This window comes from Atta cephalotes (genome assembly GCF_000143395.1).
Source record: "Atta cephalotes unplaced genomic scaffold scaffold00078, whole genome shotgun sequence".
Lineage (NCBI taxonomy): Eukaryota > Metazoa > Arthropoda > Insecta > Hymenoptera > Formicidae > Atta > Atta cephalotes.
The window spans coordinates 649,640-674,035 of NW_012130142.1; the positions used below are offsets into that span (position 1 = coordinate 649,640).

A 24,396-nucleotide genomic window follows, 5' to 3' on the forward strand; every position below is an offset into this window, starting at 1 on the left:
GACGAGAATTTGGCTCGTAAACTGACATTTTCAATCGAGAATAACTTTATGATGCAGACACAAATCGACTAATGTTTCTATGGGGTTATGTTGACAGATGCCCAAGTTTATTGTATGACGTCTATGATCTATTTATTTCGACTACCACTTACCGCTAAAGCCATCTATAGGAAAACGGCAGCAAAGTTGTACACCTAATATATAAAACGATATTTTGTTACAGAATATGTAGTGTAATTTCCTACTCATAGTGTAATCCAGGACCAACGATATGAACGTAGAGGTCTAGCGTGTGTGTGTGTGTGTGTGGATGTGTGCGTGTGCGCGCGCGTTTCTTTATGTGTGTTCGTGCATGCGTGCGTGCGTGTATACGGGATGCAATTATATTACTTAATAAAAAAATGATTCTCAATTATTCATTAAATTAATTTCATCATCCCGATTCCCGAAGGAATTACACTACATATTCTATAACAAAGTATTGTTTTATACGTGTATACATATCTTGGACATCATATATGATAATATGTAATTATATATGGAATATAATTATATATGGCACCATATATTATATAAGAAACATAAAATGTTCCAAGTGAATGGTACGATTATCGATTATTCAACACTGACTTGGCGTAGAAGCCTGTATAGGATTTTGAAACACTTGGTCATTTTCTTTTGGGTTTTGGTTCCGCGTCTTCTCCCGAAAAGAACATTTCAGTCAGTGATAGGATCCTTGGAGGATTCAGTGTTATCGAAAATCTATTTCAGCAGGTCGATAATAAGATTTGAAGTGTCTTTTCAATGCGATATCTTCTTCCATTTTACCAGTCGAAGGACGGTGTTCTTTACGAATCGCTCATTTCGCAATCTTCTTAGCTATCTTCTTAGCTAGGATCTTTGCTGTTGTCCATGTCAATATATCAATGTATCAACTGATCATATTACGGTACAGCAAAGACATTAAATCCTTTTCTGTATTGCCATCAGTAAGCGCTATCCTTGTCAATCATTAGAAATCCATACTTTTGTTGCCAACATTTACGACATAAATCGCAGAAATTTTCTTAGGACATGTCAGCATTCACGTAATCGTTGTACACGCGTTCAGATTGGTGCCATTCTGTTTAAAGAATCAACAGATTTGCATTGTCGCGTATAAGTGTTTCGGTATTTTTACGTACGTCTGACAGAGATAGAAGCAATTAACGTTCGCGTGTCATTCCAAAATACTTTCTTGTCGCATCCTACTTGTCGCCACGTCATCAAAGATAAAAATGGAAGCGCCTCGCTCGGTGGAATGACATCGCTGTTATTGGAGAATGTAAAATAGCTGATTTCTTTGATCAATGCTAGCAAATTCGCCAGGTCGATATTTCGGCTTTTGCAGCAATTTCGAGTATATGTATACGTTCTCAAATCGTGCGCTGTGCGAACTTTCCAATAGTCTTATCAGCACATTCGTCTTGCCACAATATGATGGTTCGCAGACGACAGCACATATAAAAGCCGGTTGCATATTGCCATCTCTTGCACATTTCTTGCACATCTCTCAGTTTGCACTTTGCTGTTGAGATTTGTCTCTTGATCGCCCGCGACTGCGGCGGACGAATCGCATATTTTCTCTTTCCACAAAACTAAAAACGATATCGCGAGTTGACCTATATATATATATATATATGCGCCGCGTAGAGCGAAATCTCTCAGTAATCAAAATGTTTCTCATTCTGTCGGATCTACATAGTTTAATTTTAAAAGAGCTTGAATAATGTCAAAAATTGTATTCCTGCGAGAGTTTAAAAATTGTATAGATCTGTTATGGGACAAATTATCCGAGCATATACGAGCCGATTCAGTACAATGATATCATCAGTGCCTGAAGCATTACAAATTCACACAATTCATCAAACGCATATCCACGGCCTTTGATAAAGAATTGCGACGAATGCTGAGAAGCTTGTTAAATCGTGCGCTTCCTTTCGAACCGGATATCAATTTCCGAATATCAATTTTATGGTCCAGGAATGCATTTGGAGAAGCCAGAGGTGATCAAGGTATTAATCCATTGGATGCTGCGTATCGCGAGCACGACATAGCGTATTCGCACAGCAGACACACGGCTGACAACATATTCGCCAAGAAGGCGCATTACCATGAGAGATTCGACTTTCGAAGAGAGAGTCGCTGCCATTGAATAACTATGAAGGCCAAAACGAAGATTATGGGCTTTAAAACTATGAAGACGAAGAAGAGAAAGCGGATACTTCCGACAGCGAAATGTGATGGCGACGACCTGTCCGTTCTTTCGAGCGTTCTCGGGTTGTTGGTCAGTAGAGCGGCGAGAGTCGCCAAAACGATAACAAAGTGAATATAAACGATAACAAAGTTACAGTCAACTGGAAAAACCGCAACGTCATAATCGCGTCATAGAAAGCCGCGGCGTTATTTCGTTTGACAAAAATCTCAAGCCAATGTACGAGATTTTGTAAAATTTATCCGATAGGCGCATTTGATCTTCTTATTGTATTGTTGACAAATTATCAACGGGAACTCTTCGACCTCTTAGCACTTTGTGTTGTGAGAACGTAAAATTTCAAGTATCGATCTTGCGCAGTACGATTCTTCCTGAATGATAATTTCCTCGTTGTCATAATAAAACTTGTTGTTTGTCGAATTTATATTGACTAGAATATAGTACGTTTCAATGTCCGTCAGATCGAATGGCATCGTCCAAATTTACTGCTGAAAGTAGCTCACGTCAAGGACGCTACTCTTGTCAGTCAGCGTAAACGTCAGCGACATGTTTGAAATTGAGTTAAACGGCGTAATATCGGTCCTTAAATTATTTGTCAACTGTCCGCAGAAACTGTCAACAGACGAAGTTGCCTGCAATTATTTTGATTGTAACGCTGATAAGACATGCGGTTGTACTCAATGCTGGAGCACAGTGGCACGAGTCGAACATGTCGATAAATATCATCAATATAAACATCATCGTATCGAGTGCAATATTGTACCGCTGGTGCGTACAGCAACGACAGGTGCGTGCACACGATACACGAGTTTTTACCGATCGTATCGCCAGGATATAAGATATCGGAAAGACTTCAGATCATTTACTTTCCGATCATACGGCATTACAGAGCTGATGATTTGCGTCATGGACTAAAAAATGACTCCAAAAAGATTGCTCGATTTTCGCGGAGAAGAGATTACCGTTAAGTTGTGTACACGATGCGCTAACGTGAGATGCTTGTGCTGAATGAACAGCCGAAACAAATGAGAAACCTTTTAATGGAGAGACCTAGAAAAAAATTCACTGCGTTTAACATTGCATTTTTAAAGTCGTTGGATTTTATCGTACGAAATGGCCGATATCTTGAATAATACCAGACGGATCTTTGATGATCGCATCGTCAAGATTGAGACTCACACATATAATCCATATGCCAACACTACATTTGAACATAGCAACGAGATACGAATATCCATACAGCAACAGGATTTGTACACGTTATCGTACGAAAGTTTTCTCTATCTCGAAAGAAGGTTGTAGTAAAGGTAATAGTAAAGAAGAAAAACAATCAAATGTTAATGACGCTTGGAAATAATTGTATGGTCATGTTTAATGAAATTCGATATAAACTCAACGATGTGTGATATTGACCGTAACAGAAACGTTGAAGTTACCAGTATCATCAAGAATTACGTGTTAATGACATACGACAAATCTTTGATTGGCCTAAATGGATGGAATTCTAAATATGACATGGAGGAAGGACACTTTAATTTTTGTGTGCCGCTCATACTGTTGGGCTTTTGTGAAGATTACAAACGCGTGGTTGTCAACAATGAATTGATTTTGATACGAGCGCGTAATGACAATTGCTTGATGGAAAATCCTGTAGAGTCAGAGGTGGAATTATTTTAATAATTTACAATGGCGGATGCCTCACATTAAACGAGATCTATAAATTATCAATGCTGTATGCATTGAAAAGCGGTTATCTGAGCATGAGCTTTTCGTTCGTGGAATTTGTATTTTCTGTTACAGAATACGACAAAGCATTCATAGTCCGTCAAAACGGCAACTCACCTTGAGAAGCCATACATCATCTTTGCTCTACAAACCGGTCGAAAAAATATTATGTCACGAGATGTTAGCGTGTTCGACGATGTAATTGTAATTTGAGTAACGTGACCTTATCTAAGTTCAGTGTTTTATCCGCACGATAATTTAAATCTGGATTTTGGCAAAACGGGATATTCTATCCTGTTGATATATACGCATTTTTGTAAAGCATATTATAGACTCAATGTGTTCTTATTCATCGAGAAAGAGTCTTTTGCGAGCATTGATTGCTCGCGATTGTAAAAAGAATTCTAGTTTCGTGCCTCAACCAATCACAGTGGTGTGATTCGAGATGCGCAATGCGCTTACCCTTATCGATCGCTCAGAAAGAAGAAGAAGAAGATTCAAGAACACGAACGTTATAACTGACTGTGTGTATCGAGCGTATTGATTCTCGCGGAAAACCTTACATTTAAGAAGAAATCTTACATTAGTAAGATAAAAGTAGAGATTCTAACCCACTATGTGTTAGTGCGTATAAGATACGTGTGTGTGTGTGTGTGTGTGTGTGTGTGTGTGTGTGAGGGAGTTAGAGAAGGGAAAATGCTTCACGTTGGAAAAGGGGAAGCACATCACCGGGGTTAAAGGGAAAGGATTTTCCTTCTCGCTCCCATCGTTGTAGGAAGTTCTCTCTGTCCCCTGTTGCGGCATATACTTATCATAGTATTCGCATTCTCTCTTCTCCCAGTTGTATTCTCTCTTACATTCTCTTCTTTCGCATACGATTTTATTAAATAGATATGATATCTATATTTTTTTTAATGATATGATTTAGCAATTAGTCTTAATAATATTTTATATAATAATATATAATAATATTTTATATAATAATATAGATAAGCAATCAAGCGCGCTATCTCCTACTATCTATACTTATTATCTTTTCTCTCTCTTTCTCTATCCGTTGCATTCTCTATCCAACTCTCACATTTTGTCTCTTTTTTTGCACGTAAAGATTTAAGATTTTTATTCTACGAATTAATGAATCGAACACTCAATGAGAGCACGATGATATCGTTAGACGTCATGATAACATCGGCACACGTGATATAACATGAAACCGCCAAGAAATGAGCGAAGGACGAACGAAGGAAAGACAATAGGAAGATAGCCGAATAATTCCATACCAGATATACAGTTCAAATATACATATATTTTAGCACAGTTTTTTTACAAAATAGAATGAAAAATATTTATTAACTTATTTATTTCTATATATATATGATCTAATATAATTATAAATTTATGTTCCTTCCACGATCTCAAGTCTCTCTACACCATCATCGCTATCTTTCTTCCTATTTTCGCTCAACGGTTTCGCTGTACGGCTCATTGCCATAGTCAGACCTTTCATATACTTCTCACATTTTCTTATCGCTTGTTTGCATAATTGCAGCACAATCCCTGAAACATACAATAGACTTAAATAGCATAAATTAAAATAGACTTCATGTGTACATGGAGCATTTATCACATGCAAAATAATAAGAACTTGATCACAGTCAGAGCACCGCTGCGAATGAATGCACAAAACATCATACATGTTGATACTTCCTGATTATCATATCGAGCCTGGCGAAGTTACAATGCTCCACGTCAATATCTATGATCATTAACATATGTACTTACATTGTTCCTAATAACTGATGTTCCTAATCAACGCGAACATTAATCTGCAGTAAATTAGCTGCTTTCTGAGTGACGTTAGTAAAAGTCTGATCTATTCGTTGCACAGTAGCTGAAAATGCTCCGATCCTATAGATGAAAATCGAAGCTTCCGCACGTAATATTGTATATCAAGCGTCCGAGAGATTATGTATGTTCTCCATCGTACAGACTTTTAACCAATAGCCTAACTGATTGATAGAATTTGATTTTAAGAGAGACTATAAACGATTTGACTGAAATCTTCGATTCTACTGAGAGAACAAAAAAAATTATTACTGTCTAGAATTTAGGGGATGAAGAGTAGGAATATATGCTTGTAACAAAAAAGTCTGGACTATCACGATAAGTATATTATTTTCATATAATCTTCGTCTATCATTTCTTTCATCATCAAAAAAAGTTAACGAAGTTTACATTTCTTTTTCTTTTAAGAAATTCCAAATTACCTGACAGTTACCTGACATGATGAAAATGAGTCACTCACACTATTATTATTGATGATTATACATCAAACATATTATTGAACTAAATATATCGTAATAATACTGAATAGTTATCATTATTGATAGATTTTTAATTATAGAAAAAGGGGAAAGAAATTAAAATGCATTTAAAAAAGTCTCATACTTTATTTTTTGAACATGATGTATTTTTTTATGGCGTTGCGCTCGCCCCCCCCCCCCTAGTTGTATATTTTAAATACATTCTGTAATGAACAATTTTTAACATGTTTTTCGTACAGTATTGGTAACCTTAGATTATATATAGAATCTATATCTTCGTAATCAGCATCCAGAATGGATCAGATCTTTCAATTGTCGAGTCGTCGTTATTGAATATACTAGCTAACCATTCACGTTTTTGGTCTTTTAACATATATAAGAGCCTTATTGTCGTCATTCTCTTCTGCACCAATTACAGCCATTATAATCAGGTGTTCCATCATGCTGTACAGGATCATCACGTCTTCCCATTGCAATCCATGATACGCACTCAGCACACTCAAGCAGAAAGCGCAGTCCTTTTCGGATTTTGTCAGGAAATTCCATGGCATGGGACATGTAAAAGTGCTATAAGAGAATGACTCCATTTCTCAACACCATCACTTTCTTCAGAGACATCTCCTTCCAACGTTAAATCCTTGTACAAACAATCAAAGTAGGTATGCATTAAAAAAGCGTGTTTTCCTTATGTCATTGTGTTTAACAATATTTCAAAAAGATCTTAAATCGATTCCAGAGGTGATATACATGTCTCTTTGTTATTGAATATTGTCATGCTTAATGAATGTAAATAGACAAAAAATGGAGACTCACAATATTGTTACATTAAAAATTCTTTAAATTAAAGCTTTATAAATAAGCTATGATGTAATTTTTTATTGAATGCAAGAATAGTTATATCTTGATTATTAATGTCTATCAACGCGATCTGGGTTTCTCTCACTTAATTCAAAGAATTTGTTACGTCTATATTTTAACATTAATAAATTTCACATAAATATATCACAGATATATTACAGATATGGTGCATCTTCAAATCGTAATAAAAAAAAATATAATTCTTAATGTATGAATAAGTATAAAATGCTAAAACGAATATATAAAAACTGAAACTAATATGTTTCAATGTTTCCGTGCAAACGTTCGAAATCTAAGTTATCTTGAAGAATTCATTACTCGTGATTATAAGTAAGTGAAAATCTGTTTAATCAACAACTAGTGAGTGAATATCGTTTTTCAAGGGAATGTGTATGAACATACAATCATAATACAGAATTTTATAATATTGTAGTTCCACCCATGATTGCGTTCAAGATTGAAAAGGGCTATTGCGCAGTTTACAGAATTGTCTATGTATACATCGAAATAAGATTAGTTTTGATTGAATATAGGATTTCTTTTACTTAATTGATGGAATTAAAATTTATTTATCTAATTAAAGAAATTTTTATACGGTTTATAATGTATATATTACATATACATATATATATATATATATATATATATGTATAAATATATTATATATATATATATATATATATATATGTATATATATATATATATATTTATACAGGGTGTCTGAAAATAATCGCCAAATATTTCAAGTAGGGTAAATAGAGCGGACTAAACTGAGTCGAAAAGTCCTCTACCATTTTGTAATGATCGCAACAATGAGACAGAACTATATTTTGCAGCAATTTAATTTTAATTCTATTATAATAATAAATGATTGTTGTTATTAAACAATGATTTGATATTATAGCAGTGAACATAGACATGCAAGAGCGTTCGAAGAAATAAAGTATTCATTTTTTAACAGTTTAGATTGACCAACAATGTTGGTCTCTTATAACTTTAAAAAGAAGCGTTTTTAATATAACGTTTTTAACATTAAAGTTACACGAGTAATGAATTCTTCAAGATAACTTAGATTTCGAACGTTTGCACGGAAACATATTATTCGTTTTAGCATTTTACTTATTTACACATTAAGAATTACATTTTTTTTATTACCATTTGAAGATACATTATATCTGTAATATATTTTAAAAATATATTTTAAAAAATGAAATTTATTAGTGTTAAAATATAGACGTAACAAATTCTTCGGATTAAGTGAAAGAAACTCAGATCACGTTGAGAGATGTTATGATATAATCATTTTTACATTCAATAATAAAAAATTACATATATAATATATATATATATATATATATATATAATATATCATAGCTTTACGTATTTATAACGTATTTATAAAGCGTACGTATTTAATTTAAAGAATCTTTAATGTAATGTAACAATATTATATGTAAGTCTTCATTTTTTGTCTACTTATTTTCAGTAAGCGTGACAATATTCAATAACAAAGGGATATGTGTGTCACCTCTGAAATCGATTTAAGATCTCTTTGAAATATCGTTAAACACAATGATATAAGGAAAACACGCTTTTTTAATGCATGTTTAATTTGATTGTTTATATAAGGATTTATCATTGGAAGGAAATTTATCATGAAGGAAGTGATGGTGTTGAGAAATGAAGTTGTCCTCTTATAACATTTTTATAAAATTTCTTGACAAAATCATTAATAAACGTGAATGGCTGGCTGATATACTCAATAGCGACGACTCGACAATTGACTGTGGATTCTGATTACGAAGATATAGATTCTTTATATAATCTAGATGTTACTAATACTGTATGATGAGAAAAACATGTTAAGAATTGTTTATTACAGAATATTTTAAAATATACAACTGGTAGGCGCAACGTCAAAAAAAATATATCAAATTTAAAAAATAAAATATGAGATTTTTTAAAATTCTTTCCTCTATCCCTACTATTAAATATCTATCAATAATGGTAGCTATTCAATATTATTACAATATACTTAGTTCAATAATGTTTGATGTGTATTCAATAATAATAGTGTGAGTGACTCATTTGTTTCATGTCAGGTAACTTGGAATTTCTTAAAAGAAAAAGAAATGCATTCTTCGTTAACCTTTTTTGATAATGAAAGAAACGATAGATGAAGAGATATGAAAACAATATACTTATCGTGATCGTCTAGACTTTTTTGTTACAAGCGTATATTCCTACTCTTCATCCCCTAAATTCTAGACAGCAATAATTTTTTTCGTTCTCTCAGTAGAATCGAAGATGTCAAATCATTTATAGTCTCTCTTAAAATCAAACTCTATCAGTCGGTTGGACTATTGGTTAGTCTTGTGTACGAACATATATAATCTCTCGGATATTATGAGTATATTACATGCGAAAGCTTCCATTCTTATCAATAGAACCATAGCATCAGCTACTGTGCAATGAATAGATCAGACGTTTACTAACGTACCTCACCCGGAACGCACTTGATTCACTGCAGATTAATGTTCGCGTTGATCAGGAACATCAGTTATTAGGAACAATGTAAGTACATATGTTAATGATCATAGATATTGACGTGGAGCATTGTGACTGCGTTAGACTCGATGTGATAGGGTGTAAGTATCAACATGTATGAAGTTTCGTGACTTATTCGCAGTGGTGCTTTGAGCCTGATCAAGTACTTATTATTTTGCATGCGATAAATACTCCATGTACACATGAGATCTATTTTAATTTATGCTATTTAAGTCTTACTGTATATTTCAGGGATTGTGTAGATGTTGTGATTATGCAAACAATCGATAGAGTACAAGAACGTGAGAGGTATTTGAAGGTTCTGATGAATGATGCTGTGGTAATGAGCCGTATATTGAGCGAAAATATGAAGGAAAATGGCGATGATGGTGTAAAGAGACTTGGGATCTCTCGTGAAAGAAATATAAATTTATAATTATAACATATATGTATAGAAATAAATAAGTTAATAAATATTTTTCATTCTATTTTAAAAACTGTGCTAAAATATATGTATATTTAAACTGTATATCCGGGGTATGGAATTATTCGGTACCTTCCTATTATCTTTTCCTTCGTTCATCCTTCGCTCATTCCTTGGCGATTTCATGTTACACCACACGTGTGACGTTATCATGACATCTAACGGTGTCATCGCGTTCTCATTGAATGTTCGATTGTACTCATTAATTCAGTAGAATAAAATTCTTAAATCTTTGCGTGCAAGAAAAGAGACAAAACGTGAGAGTTGGATACAGAATGCAACAGGAGAAAGAGAGAGAAAAGATAATATAGTATAGATAAAATAGATAGTATAGATAAAAAATAAGTATACATAGAAAGAGATTGTGTGCTTCTCATCTATATTATTATATAAAATATTATTAATATTAGTCGCTAGTCATATTAAACGAAATATAATAGATATAATTGTAAATAGATATAATTGTAACGTAAGAGAGATTACAATAGGGAGGAAAGAGAGTGCGAATACTATGATAAGTATAGGGCCGCAACGGATGGAACAGAGAGAACTATATGGAACAGAGAGAGCATCCTATAACGGGTGAGAGAGAGAGAAGGAAAATCCTTCCCTCTCTTCCATGGACCCCAGTGACATGCTTCCCCTTTTCCAACGTCTGTGAAGTATTTTCCCCTCTCTGACTCCCTCACACACACTCACACACACACACTCACACACACACACACACACACGCACGCGCGCGCGCGCGCGCGCGCACGCACGCACGCACACATTGTATACGTATACGTACTAACATATATAGTAGGTTAGAATCCCTTTTATCCTATATTCCCACATTTAGTTGTGCTATTTAAATAATTTGTTATTCACATCATTACGTGTGAGTCTGTGTGAGTCTAGTACCGAAAATCTTACAATTATTCAGAAGTGGGATCATAACTAAGATGGTGGACAAGAAACCGCTCCGAATTTATGTTCGCCGAGTTAAAGGTGATACTTAAGAAGTTGAAATTGCTGGCATCAGGAAACAAAGCTGGTTGCCAGAATATTAGCAGCAGATTCCAATTATTGGTGTGCGGAAACGAACCAAGACGACCGAGATATTCGAGAAGAGAAAGCAGAACTGATCCAACATGTAGCAACAAAGAATTTAATTCTATAAAAAGCAACCAAGATTTAATTCTATTGGAGATAATGCTAATCGTAATGCCTCTCACGAATTGAAATTATTATGCTGAGAGAGATTTTTATTATAAGATCAACATTATGCGGCAAGAGAACAAGAGATTAAGAGATAGGTCATCCCCAGTTCATCACCACGAGGATGATCACTCTCGGTAAATATTAAGATAATTAGAAAGCTTCTGAATGAATATAGTGAGATAGATCAAGATTTCACGAAATAGGAAATCAAATACAATATTCAAAGTTGTTAAAAGCACAGTTGCTAAAAGACGCTTACGAACTTAATGACAATCTGGTTAAAGTTTTGATCGGATTACGATTTAAGGCAAGTCGTTATGGATTCAAAACCTAAATTATTAGGCGTGACGGCTAATGATATTCTGTGTGAATTAAAAGTTTGATCACCGCCCAATAAAGTTGATTTACGTAAGCAGTTCGAAGTGTGGCTGTGGCAGTCACAAGAAACATTTCATAATTATTATCATGATAAAATTATCAGAATTAATCGAATACCAATCCCGGATGATGAAATCTTAGATTACGTTATAGATGGCATTTCGGATGTACATCTGAGAAACCATGCTAGGATGCAAAATTTTACTTTCACAGAAGTTCTGTTACGGGCCTTTAAAAAGATTTTCATACGTCCAGATCTTAAAAACCGAAGATGACAGGTGACAAGATCGAAATTAAACACAAGGATTCTAAGCCGTTAGAACTTAGGGAGAAATTCGATTTAAGGAGAACCGTTATTATAATTGTAATCTATCATCATCAGGGCATATCGTTAGCGAAGCTGTAAGCGGCACGAAAAGAAAAGAGTTCCTGTATGGTTGCGGAGAGTTGGCTATGTAAACAAGGACTGTCTGAAGAAAGTCTCGTTAACAGAGACAAACAAGATTGATAATTTAGATATTATACCATAGTTTATTTTAGACGAGATGTCACTTATGAAATAAGTAACTTAGATGTTAAGTATGTTATACATTTAAGTATCTTATTTGATACTAGGAATCCAATCAGCTTTATTAGGAAACAAGTTATTAAGCAATATGGTATTCATCGTATTAATCATTTATGAAAGCTTTTGCAGTATTAACAGCCGCAGATCTAAACTTGTAATTAAAGGTATTGTCAAGGTAGATATTACGCTTGACCGAGTTCAAAAAATTAATGTTTCTCTTTTAGTTGTATCAGATGATACTATGTCTTCATGTCCTTTTGAGAAACGAGATGTTCTGAAATTCTTTCAGTTGCGATTAGCGCCGATGCGAATGAGTCAATTGATATAATTAGTACCATTATGAATATAGATTATGGTTGTTCTAGCATTAACCTTTTGAATGTTTGTAGGGCAAATGAATAATTACCAGCAGAGGAGTAAGACTGAGTCAGTTCAAATATTCGATGACCATTATGTACCATTATGTAACCAAATTAAACCGGATGAGCCAGAGGTAAAGGCTAAATTGAAGCTTAAGTTAAACGATACACAATAGTTCCATTTCTTGCCTAGACGAATATCCTAAACAGAGAGAGAGAGACAAGAATAAATATCTCTTAGATGAGTATGTTGATAAAGGCATTATTCGCCCGAGAGAATCGGAATATGCATCCCTGATAATGTTGAGAAAGAAAAAAAGAGAATTTATTTCTAATTTTGGCAGATAAAACGTATTTTAGTAAACTCGATTTATGAAATAGATTCTTTCACATGAATTAATTAAATACACCGTTTTTGTAACTCTGTTGGGCTATTTCGAATTTTTGAATATGCTTTTCGAGCTTAAAGTCGGTCCTTCTAAATTTCAACGTTTTATTTCTGTTATTTTTAAAGAATTAACTGAAACGGGAGATACAGTTATCTACTTGGATGATATTCTGGTTGCGTCTGAAACTCTAGAGCATTACTTAAAAGCATTACTTCAACGTGTTATTCAAGTAGTTAGAAATAGGATGGAACTACGGCTAGATAAATACGTTTTTTAGTAACTAAGATCAAATATCTCGGATATACCGTGATAAGAGAAAAGATTAGCCCAACGATCGAATATCTGCAGTTGCAAATTTTTCTATCTCCCGCAATACGTATGAAGTTCAGAGATTTTTAAGATTAAGTTCTTATTTCCAAAAATTTGTGCCAGAATTTGCCCAGATTGCTATATACCTCTATATATGAATTGTTAAAATCTAAGGTAACTTTTATTTTCGGTGCTAGAGAATTAGAGTCTTCCGAATCTATAAATAAAACTATAAAATCTAAGTTAACATCTTCTCCAATATTATCCATTTATAGTCCTAAAGATATAACAAAGTTACATTGTGATGCAAGTGCAGCAGATTATGGTGCCATATTAATGCAAAAGGAAGCTGACTTAAAACTTCATCCATTTTTTATTTTTCAAAGAGAACAACTTCTGAAAGCAAATCTCATTCTTTCGAGTTTGAAACTTTAGCGATTACCTATACTTTATGCAGATTTAGAAATTACCTTCAAGGAATTAAATTTAAAATTATTACAGATTGCAATTTATTTAGGCTAACGTTCAAAAGTTATTCATCCTAGAATTTCACGCTTTGGAACTTCAGAGTTATGATTATGAAGTTGTGCATAGAGCCGGTGCTCAAATACAACATGTTGACGCCCTTAATTACAAATATTATGGTTATTGTGGATAACTCCTTAGAATTTAATTTATCCGCGTGTCAAAATGAGGATCTCGTCATTAAAGAATTAAGAGCTAACTTGGAAAAATCGGAATAAATATTATAAGGTGCGTGATGGATTTATATACAGAAAATATAAAAACGACTTGTTTTATCCCTACTGCGATAGAAAATAGTATCCTACGTAAATATCACAATGAAATAAAACACCTAGGGATAGACAAAAATCGTTTCTACTATTACATTAAATTATTGGTTTCCAAATCTTAAGCAAAAAATCGAAAATTATATTTGTAATTGTCTTAAGTGTTTTTCTTATTCTCTTACCACGGGTGAGAGCTTACTGCATAGTATCGATAAAGACTATGATGTAATACATTGATCATTATGAACCCGTTGTCAAACAACATAAAATCAAGCAATACATTCTTAAGAACGTTGATGATTTTAGTAAGTATGTTAAATTATGCAACAAAAACTACATCAAAACTACATCAATTCGAAAATTATACAATGTTTAACAGATTATTTTAGGAATTATAATCGTGTATCATATCAGATCGAAGTTCTTCGTTTACGACTTAAGAATTTCGAAAATTTTTGAAAGAGCATAATGTAAAACACATATTATTATATTAGTCGCTACGGGATCGCCACAGACTAGTGGACAAGCAGAGCGAATCCATCGAATGCTTACACCTATGCTATCAAAGCTAACAGATGACAGAGATGGCAAATATTGAAATCATGTGCTACCTGATGTAAAGTTTGCCTTTAATAAAAGTACGGGAGTACCCTTTTGGTTGTACATTACTATTTGGTTGTAAAGCGTGGCAAGATTATAAACAAACTTGCTGACTATATACATAATGAAAAAGGCCGTAATAACAGGAATTTTGATTCTATTCGAGCTAACGCATCTATAAAAATAAAGAAAATCCAGTGACAGAGTGAAGTGCGAGCTAATAAAAATAGGAAACCTGCGCATGCAATGCGCATCAATCAAATTGGAGATGCAATAATGATATACGCAATTATGACAGTACCTCCGGCGTGTCAAAAAATTAATTCCTTAATTTAAGGGACTCTATAAAGTTATTAAATGTTTGCGAAACGACCGCTATGTTGCCGATGGAGAATAACCCTTATGTAACTCCAGATTGATTCGTAAAACTTATATCGGAGTTTGGAAAGCCCATAATATGCCCCCTGGATAGACGCCAAAAGACAAAAGAAAAATTTACGTTTAGTTGTAGCGGATTATTTGCTTTTTTTTTAGTTATAAGATTTTTAATTATAAGTTTAAGGACATTTTGTTCTCTTTAATTGTAAAATTCTATTAATCCTATATTTTATCCATATGTATTTTTTTGCACGTTATTTTATATCAGTCCGAGGATGGACTTAGGTCAGGTATGGTCGAAGATCATAAGATAATTTTAGTTACATTTCGCGCCTCGACCAATCACGGCAGTGGTTCGAAACACGCTTACTCCTACTAATCGCGCAGAAAGAAAGAAAAGAAGATTCGAGAACACAGTTATGGCTAACTGTGTGTATCAAATGTACTGATTTTGGCGTAAAACTTTATGTTTAAGAAGATATCTTATGTAGAGTCCCGCATTTAGTTGTGCTACTATTTAAATATATTTATTATATTATTCACATCATACAAGTAAGTAAGTCTGTACCTCTAGTACTGAAAACCTTACATGATGACCTTAGAGAAAACCTTACATGATGAATCCGTCAATCAAGAACGCCACTGTAGACGTACGCATAGAATTTGACTGCAAGGAGAATGTGCCCGTCAATACTACTGCATATTGCCTCATTATACACGATCATATAATCAAATACTGTCCGTTATCCAATGTAGTGCACAAGATCATATAAATAATAATATAATAATTGCAACGTCAACAAGTATTTAGAACTTTAAAAGAGAGAGAAAAACTGCTCGAAAAATTACTCATCATGGCCATACTGACGTTTGTGAATCTAGGATTCATCATCGAAATAAAGTTTATCAAGGAAATAGCGGTGCTGAAAAGAGGAATCATTCTCACACATTACATTTTTTCACGACCTATGTCATAGCATTTTCTGACGATTTCCGACAAATCTTGCACTTCCTGGTTGAGTGATTCATCACTATATTGCAATGGGACGATGAGATGGTCCTGTATGGCATGGCGAGGCGTCTAATTACGGAGGCCATGATAGAAGAGGATGAATGGGACTTTCCACACTCAAAGCTCTAAGCTTTCTTCCCTCCTGCTATATATGATTTGTCTCAGAATGGTTATACTTTAAACATAACGAGGAAACGAAATGGAAGTAACGCGCGCGCGTGGCGCTGCAGGGAGCCCGGAAGTGTTCTCCTTCTTTTTGAGCTTGAACGAATACTGTTGATGTAACCGGCAAGAAAGTGTGACTACATAGTTTATCTATTCGGACCAGATTACAGGCATAATTAAGATCGAACTTCACTTGGTAAGCTTGTTTAATCTTTAAATTATGCCGTAGTCTCGTCCGAATGAATAAACTACGTAGTTGTACGATTAGTCCAAAGTAGAGTAGTACGATTTGTCCAAAGTAGTTAGAGAAAGGTCTTATTGCTATTCGACAAATACCAGAGAAACAATGTAAATAAAGAAACATCAGTTAAAATGTTGGGAAACTTATAATTAGTGAAGAAAATAAACATATCCTCTTCAGAGAAGTAACATGACTGAAAAAAAGAATCGGATCTTTACGATCAATCATTTAAGAAACTTTTATTTTTTTTAAGTAATGTCTAGTTTTTAAGACAACAAGACGGATCTACTGAAGTCATCCGTATTAATTACAGGACGATTATAGAATTTCTCAAATACGCAGGATTTGCCAGACCAGCCTGCTGTGCGCTTCATCAGATCGATGGATTTAGTTGCGAATAATGTGGAAACATGCGGGGACTGTGGGTGCTGAAAAATACTTGTTTTGTACTCCGCATAGGTCTGTGCGAATCCATCGACTCACTGTTTGTACGCCTACTGGTCTATGAGGTTTTACGCAAGCAATAAATAACGCGTTAGAATTACTTAGGCGCAAGCTTCTAGTAAGGTTTAAATAATGTAAGAAAGGAAATAATACAAAACTCTGGATGGTCACGGAAGCAAGCAAAAGTAAGAAGTGATTAGACCCGAAGTTTTAATGCGGTTTGGAATTCTGATGGTAAGTCTGTCGTTGGAGAGTGAAATATACGGGATCCTAATTGCTGCTAGAGATTGAGTACATTATTCTGAACCTAACGGGAAAAAAATTAATTTCTTTGTAACAACTTCTAACGGTCAGAGGATCATAGGGATAAACTGACGCTAACTTCGAAATCATGAAGGTCCTAAATAAAGTCATATCTGGGCTTTTAGGGTTTCAAAATACTGGCACGCTTACAAAAACATTTGATGATAGGGCGAATGCTGATGCTACTATCCGAAATAAGTGAAATTGCCGAGCGCGAGGTTCATATTGAACACGAGCCTTCTGTAGCTCATGAGTTAAGAATGTTACGATCTGATCCACTCTAGGAGAGAAAGGAGAGACTTCCTGCTTCTGGCAAAACTCCTATCAATCACGCAAAGAACGGACGTACTGATTAATTGTGGATGCGGATAAAGATGCTATGAGTGTGTCCAAAGTTGCTGATGTCGTCTGGATGAGGCTCTCTAAAAGGAGAAGATAATAATGAATGAGAGGGGGGGAAGGGTAATATTACAGGCTTGAAAATTAGCAAACGAACAAACAATGAGAACTATGGTTGCGAGGACCACCAGGACTAATACAACTCCTATTATTCCTGATAGCTGTTCGATAGTTATTCGATTATCGTTCGATATGTTTAATTGCGCTATGATACTCGAAGAGCTGTAACAAATAAATATATTAAGGTGGAATTTTTCGAGTGCGAAGTCTTTTCATATACTTTTTGGCTGAGGCATAAACTTTTACACGTAGCACCATACTTAGACTGAGGATTCTTTTTCAAACTGATATCACGTGTTGTCACATACATTTTTACTATAAACACAATTTACTATATGCACAATCTCCATGATTTGTCAGTTTGTTTGTCCAGCCTGTTAGTTCGTCTACCAAAGTTAATTTTTGAAAAATGGCAAATATTAACAATTTAATTGGTTGTGCAAATTATATTAATATGTAGGCATTGTTACTAGTTGAAAAATCTGTGGAATTAACAGATAGTGCGCGCAACTTGCAACTAGAGATTGCTGAAACCAATCAACGTGTGCCATGGATTAGAAGTTAACGTGGATGTACGTAATGATAATGAGCTCATGGGGAGAACGTAAGTATTTTATTATTAATTATGTAATTAGTGGTAATACTAGGAATGCATTTGAGCGAGATGAGAATATTTTATTAATTATTTCTATCAGGAAAAAAATCTCGGTATTAGTACTTTCTCATCTTGATGGCCAGAGATTATAGATTATATCGTTTCATTTTACATATATATATATATATATAAAATATATACACACAATGTGTGTGTGTGTGTGTGTGTGTGTGTGTGTGTGTACAGGGTGTCTCAGATCACCCGTCCACTCTTTTTATCTTCGCAGGATAAGATCTAAAATATGTTCAGACCAAAGTTGTGCAGTTTAAAAAGATTTATTTATTGAACGTATCAATTTGATCTTGGGTGGCTTTGCCCCACACACACGCTACTTTTAATCTTCATAACTCAAGATTTATTTAATCAAAAGATACTTTATTATATTTTGAAAAGTTCTTGATATCGGCTATTAGATTTTAAAAGAAAAAGTAGGATGTTTCATTTAAAAAAATCGATGTGACCTTGATCTGACTTTGGCAAAGTCATCCAAGGTCAAACTGATATGATCAGTAAATAGATTTTTAAACCCAATACATTTGGTCTGAACATATTTTTTATTGGATCTTATTCTGCGGAGATAAAAAGAATGGACTGGTGATCTAAGACACTCTGTACTATATATATATATATATAAAACAGATCTTCAAAAATGCAAACTCTTAAAAATTTTAAATAATTATCTAACAATATATATTACCATGAAAAATAACTGATATATTATTCAAAGTCCCAGTTCAAAGTGAACATATATAAAGCATATTTATCAAAAATATAAACTTTTAAAAATTTAAACGATTATCTGATAACATATTATCTAACAATATATATTACCATGTAAAGTAACTGATACATTTTTCAAGGTCCCAGTTCAAAATGAACATACATCAAGTGTATTCTCAAAAATTTAAACTTTTAAAAATTTAAATAATTATTTAATAATATATTTCCATGACAAGTAACTGATATATTATTAAAGGTGCCAATTCAAAGTGAACATACGTCAAGTGTATCATCAAAAATTTAAACCTTCAAAAATTTAATTAAAGTGTATCCTAAAAAATTTAAACCTTTAAAATTTAAATGATTATATAATGATATATTATTATACCATGACAAGTAATTGATATATTATTGGAGGTGCCAATTCAAAGTGTACATATATAAAGTATATATCTACATTTAATATAATATATAATCATTGATGAAAAGTAATTCATATGTTATTGAAGATGTGAATTTAAAACGAATATACAGACAAGTAAAATAGATTACAATTTGATTCTAGAATATAAATGCTATAATGTCATTCTTAATGTACAAAATAAAAGTCGTTTATTAAGATTCGATTTGAAATTTATATTAGCCCATACAATGAAAAATAATTGCTTGTAATTCCAGAGTACCAATTTGTTAATAACTCGGAAAAAGAACATGGCGGCCTGTTTTGATGAGTTTCTCGATGTCCATTTAGAAATAATGTTAAAGCTTTTACAGAGTAATTGAGAGGATGAGTGGATTGAAAGCACAACTCTACTTAGGCCTTTTTTCAAGAAATTAGCTTTTTTATATAATTATTTTATATAATTATTTTTATATAATTATATTGATCGTAATAGTGAAATATTGTAACATGTAAGTTCTTAGGGATATTACATAAATTTATTTGATACTGTATCCGTTTGTGTATAATAAAAAAGTAGCAAGTTATTTTAATTTTTATTTTGTAATTAAATCTTTCCGACCTCAATTATTACAACACTTGAAGTACGAAAAATATTCCATTAGAACGGTATTTTCAAAAGCTCTATAACGAAGTGAATATATTACGTCAAATAAGCAATAAATTTTTTAACCATATGACTTCTTTATACTTGATTCAAGAAACTTTTAATTTATGAATTTTGAATTTACTTAATATTTGCTAGTTATATTATATTTAACTGTTATAATTATAATAAATATTGACCATATATTACATATTTATTTCAATTGCAATAGAATAAATTCTTAATATTCTATGAATATTTACTTATAATAAAGAATAGGCCTCCATCCATTTTCATGAGAACGCAACGCAAATATTTTCTTCGTCTCTCCGACTTCAACACGACCTTCAATATTTATTTCGATTGCAGAATGAATTTTTAATAATGTATGAATACTTTTTTTGCAAGAAGAAAAAAATCTTCACGTAGCCCCTAATCCGGGATGTTCCCGGAAGGAGAATTTAATCGGATGAAAGGAAAACCCAGAAGCCGGTCTCTTGATTGTGCAGGATTCAATGAATCTGCGTCCCTCCTATAAGGAAGGACAGCAGACATCATAAAAACTTCTGCTAAAAAACTTCACCTATTCAACACCTCCACAAGACTACATTGGCTTCAGAACCTATCCGATATTTCATCAGAGCATACCCAAGTCGTGGAGTATATGCTCCTATCTCCATGGTCCGCTACACTATTTAAAACTAGAATCCTATATTATAAACTTTATCATAAATATATATATTATATCTACATTTTTACACATAGTTGTCGTCAGACCCTAGAGAGGCCCGAGCTAAAAGAGCCTTTGCCTCTGCAGGGCCTGACGCTCCCACTTGGTCCGCTCCTACTTGATGGCAGAAATTCGCAAGGGCTGTCCAACACGCAACAGAGCACATAGCCTTCTTGACAATGAAACCGTATGTCCTGTCAAAAACATCGAGTCCCAACCGTTGAAAAAAATGACGTTTTCTTCGCGGTCCAAGACGGGCAAAATAATAGCATGTGCATCGTATCTGTAGTCGCATGTGCACAAATCGGCGACGCGTTACATTGTATCTCAAAATGGTAAGTACCTCAAAACATCCATGACTCATCTGGGTCATGCGGAGATGCGGACTGTAAGACTATATTAAAAATAAAGAATGGGCCTCTCTATTCTCGTGAGAACGCAATTACATTTTCTTCGTCTCTCCGATTTTAACATGATCTTTGACGTAGTTTATTTCTTAATGATACGCTGAAATAAAATTCTTCGATTGTGATAAGAAATTTTTATTATTCATAGTAATATATCGATACGTAGGGCAAGCCAAAATTTTATTACACTCATTTTAATGCAGCGCTTACGGCAGCTTTTATACAGCGTCAGAGCAGCCGATGTTATTTACGCACTTACAGCAATCCTTATAGCGCTAGAGCAGTAGTTTTAATACAGCGTTTATACAGCGCCAAAGCAGACGATTAATTCTTTCAATTTTTATGAAAATATTATAATATTTATTTTATGAAAATAAAATTTAATTATAAACTTCAATAGTTTGTTTAAGGTTCACATAAGAATTCCGTTCTATTTTCAGAAAAATGTAAAAGTTATTTTCAAATTTACAAATTATTAATCTATTTGTTTTATAAAGTATTTATATAACTTTCTTATTTTACAGATCTGGAAAATTAAAAGAAATTTATCGGCTGCTCAGGCACTGTATAAAAAAGCTGCCACATAATGAAAACATCGGCTGCCAGTAGCGCCGAATTTTGACTGGTGTAGGCGCTTACAATTACAAAAATTAATTTTATTTTGGGTCTATTACCCAAATTAAAATTATTCGCTATTATAGTTGCTATTTTTGCTGCAATAGAGCAGAACTTTAGCTTGCTATAGATGTCTAATTGGAAAAATTTGATTTGATACTTGCACTACTAGAAGGCTGCCCCAACTGAACGCCAACTGAAAAGTTCTATTACGATAATATTGAAAAAAACATTTTGGCTTCCGAAGAATGGTTGATGGATGATAGTTTCTATATACTACTTGAAAAAAATTCTGATTATACACCTCGGCCTGTATGATTAACAATATTTCCCGATCGGATTGTTCTATTCGATAATTCAAAGAAGAAGCATTTGCAAATACTGCACAGTGATTTCGGTGGCGGACATTGGGTTACTTGCTATTACGACATAAAAACTGTTATTGTATGATTCTCATGAAGGTATTATAGGCCGTAATGCTAATATAAAAAATTTGAATGAAAATTCGAGTTTTGTGGACAGATTATTTTCCTTTCAGAACAATCCAATAATATTTCCTGAAGTTCAGTCGCAAGGCGATGGTTATAATTGTGATCCTATGATGATTGCGATTGCTACATCGATTCTGTTTGTCATAAATCCTTGCATCGACGTACGATAGATCTTTGTTAAGATCTCATGTTCGCAATAATTGCAAAACAAACAATAACTCATTTTCCATATCTTTACAATTCAACTACTCCAAATTGCTTAACACTATTGCCGTTAAAGACGATAGGCGGATGCACTGAGAAAGAGACGTAGCAAGGAAACTGAAGAACAGTGTTCAAAACGAATGGAAAAAGATTCTTTTTCTCACAGAGAAAAATATATTATGAATTCTGAAAGAAAATGTCAGAGAGCGCACGATCAGTACGAAAAAGATCCTGAAACAAAACGTCAGAAAATGCGTGATGCATACAAAAAAGATTTAGAAAGTAAAGGGTACATTAAAAGAAATTATTATTTGAAAAATGTTGCCCGTGAAAAATGACCAACGAAAATTCAGACATCCCGACTTTAAAAAATTGTACAAAAGTACAACGTAAAACGTGGCGAGAAGTCTATCAATATACAAAGATGGAAGACGATCATTGATAGAAAAATCCAATACTGTTCGGTCTTGATAAAAGTTAAGTTTCAACTTTCCAAAAAGCTCAGAGCTATTTTCGACTGATATCGAGGAAAATTAATAAACCGCCGGTATGTCAGTCAGTCCCTCCACCCGATTAAAAACAACCGATTTGGAAAATTTAATACATAGGATTTATGTGCTATTTATGCGCTACTATTTCCAAGCATTTTTGTTTTATGCTGCAACCCTTAAGTTACTTCCCTTTTGGAGCGAACAGACATATTCATCCCTAAGTCGTTTAAAACAAAATTAAATACTCTGAAGCAAAATAATTCTCTGATTTATGCGCCACTATTTCCAAGCATTTTTTATTTTTGCGCTGCAATCCTTGAGTCACTCTCTTGGATCGAACAGTTATATTTACTCTTAAGACGTTTATACTTGCAAAATTAAATACTCTGACTATGCAAAATAATTCTCAAATTTATGCGCTACTATATCCAAGCATTTTCGATTTTTGCGCTGCAACTCTTAAAGCACTTCTCTCTTGGAGCGAAACAGACATATTCATCCTTAGTCGTTTAAGATTGTAAAATTAAAATCTGTGACTATGCAAAATAATTCTCTGATTTATGCTCAATATTGTCTTGCAGAAGTGCTAAATAGGAGGAGTTTTTTAGCAGATAGGCGATAATATCCGCTGTTTCCTTCTTTATAAGAGGAATGCAGACTCATCAAATCTTGCACAATTAGGAAACCGGTTTCTGAATGTCTTCCCCTCATTCGGATACATTATCCTTCGGGAACATCTCGGAGGGGCTATGTAAAAATTTTTCTCCTTCTCGCAAACAAAAAAAAATATATTCATAAAATATTAAAAATTCATTCTGTTACAATCGAAATAAATATTAAAGGTCGTGTTGAAATCGAAAAGACGAAGAATATATGACTGCGTTCTCACAAGAATGAGCGATGGAGGGGCCCATTCTTTATTTTAAGTATATTCATAATACTATATTCATAATAATAGTATATTCATACGCGCTACATACATCAACTTGGATGTAATGTCAGCTAACAAGTTGCGATAACCATCAGTTCACATCCATTAGAAATCCATGTTTTTTTTAATCTCTTTATCGACCAATTTAAAACCTATTCTATTTTAACTATTAGGTATACAACTTTGCTTCCGCCGTTTTTTTTTCCGAAATTCGAGGCTTTATTGTAAAAAACTGGTTATACATTTATGATTCAAAGTATTGTCCATCGCTGGCCACTACTTTCTTCCATCTTTTGGGTAGCGTACGAATCCCGC

At 33.6% G+C, this 24,396-nt stretch overlaps 1 pseudogene; it reads left to right on the forward strand.

Moving 5' to 3' along the window:
• LOC105624433 overlaps window positions 1-24,396 on the forward strand; it is a 267,247-nt pseudogene that overhangs the window by 235,388 nt on the left and 7,463 nt on the right.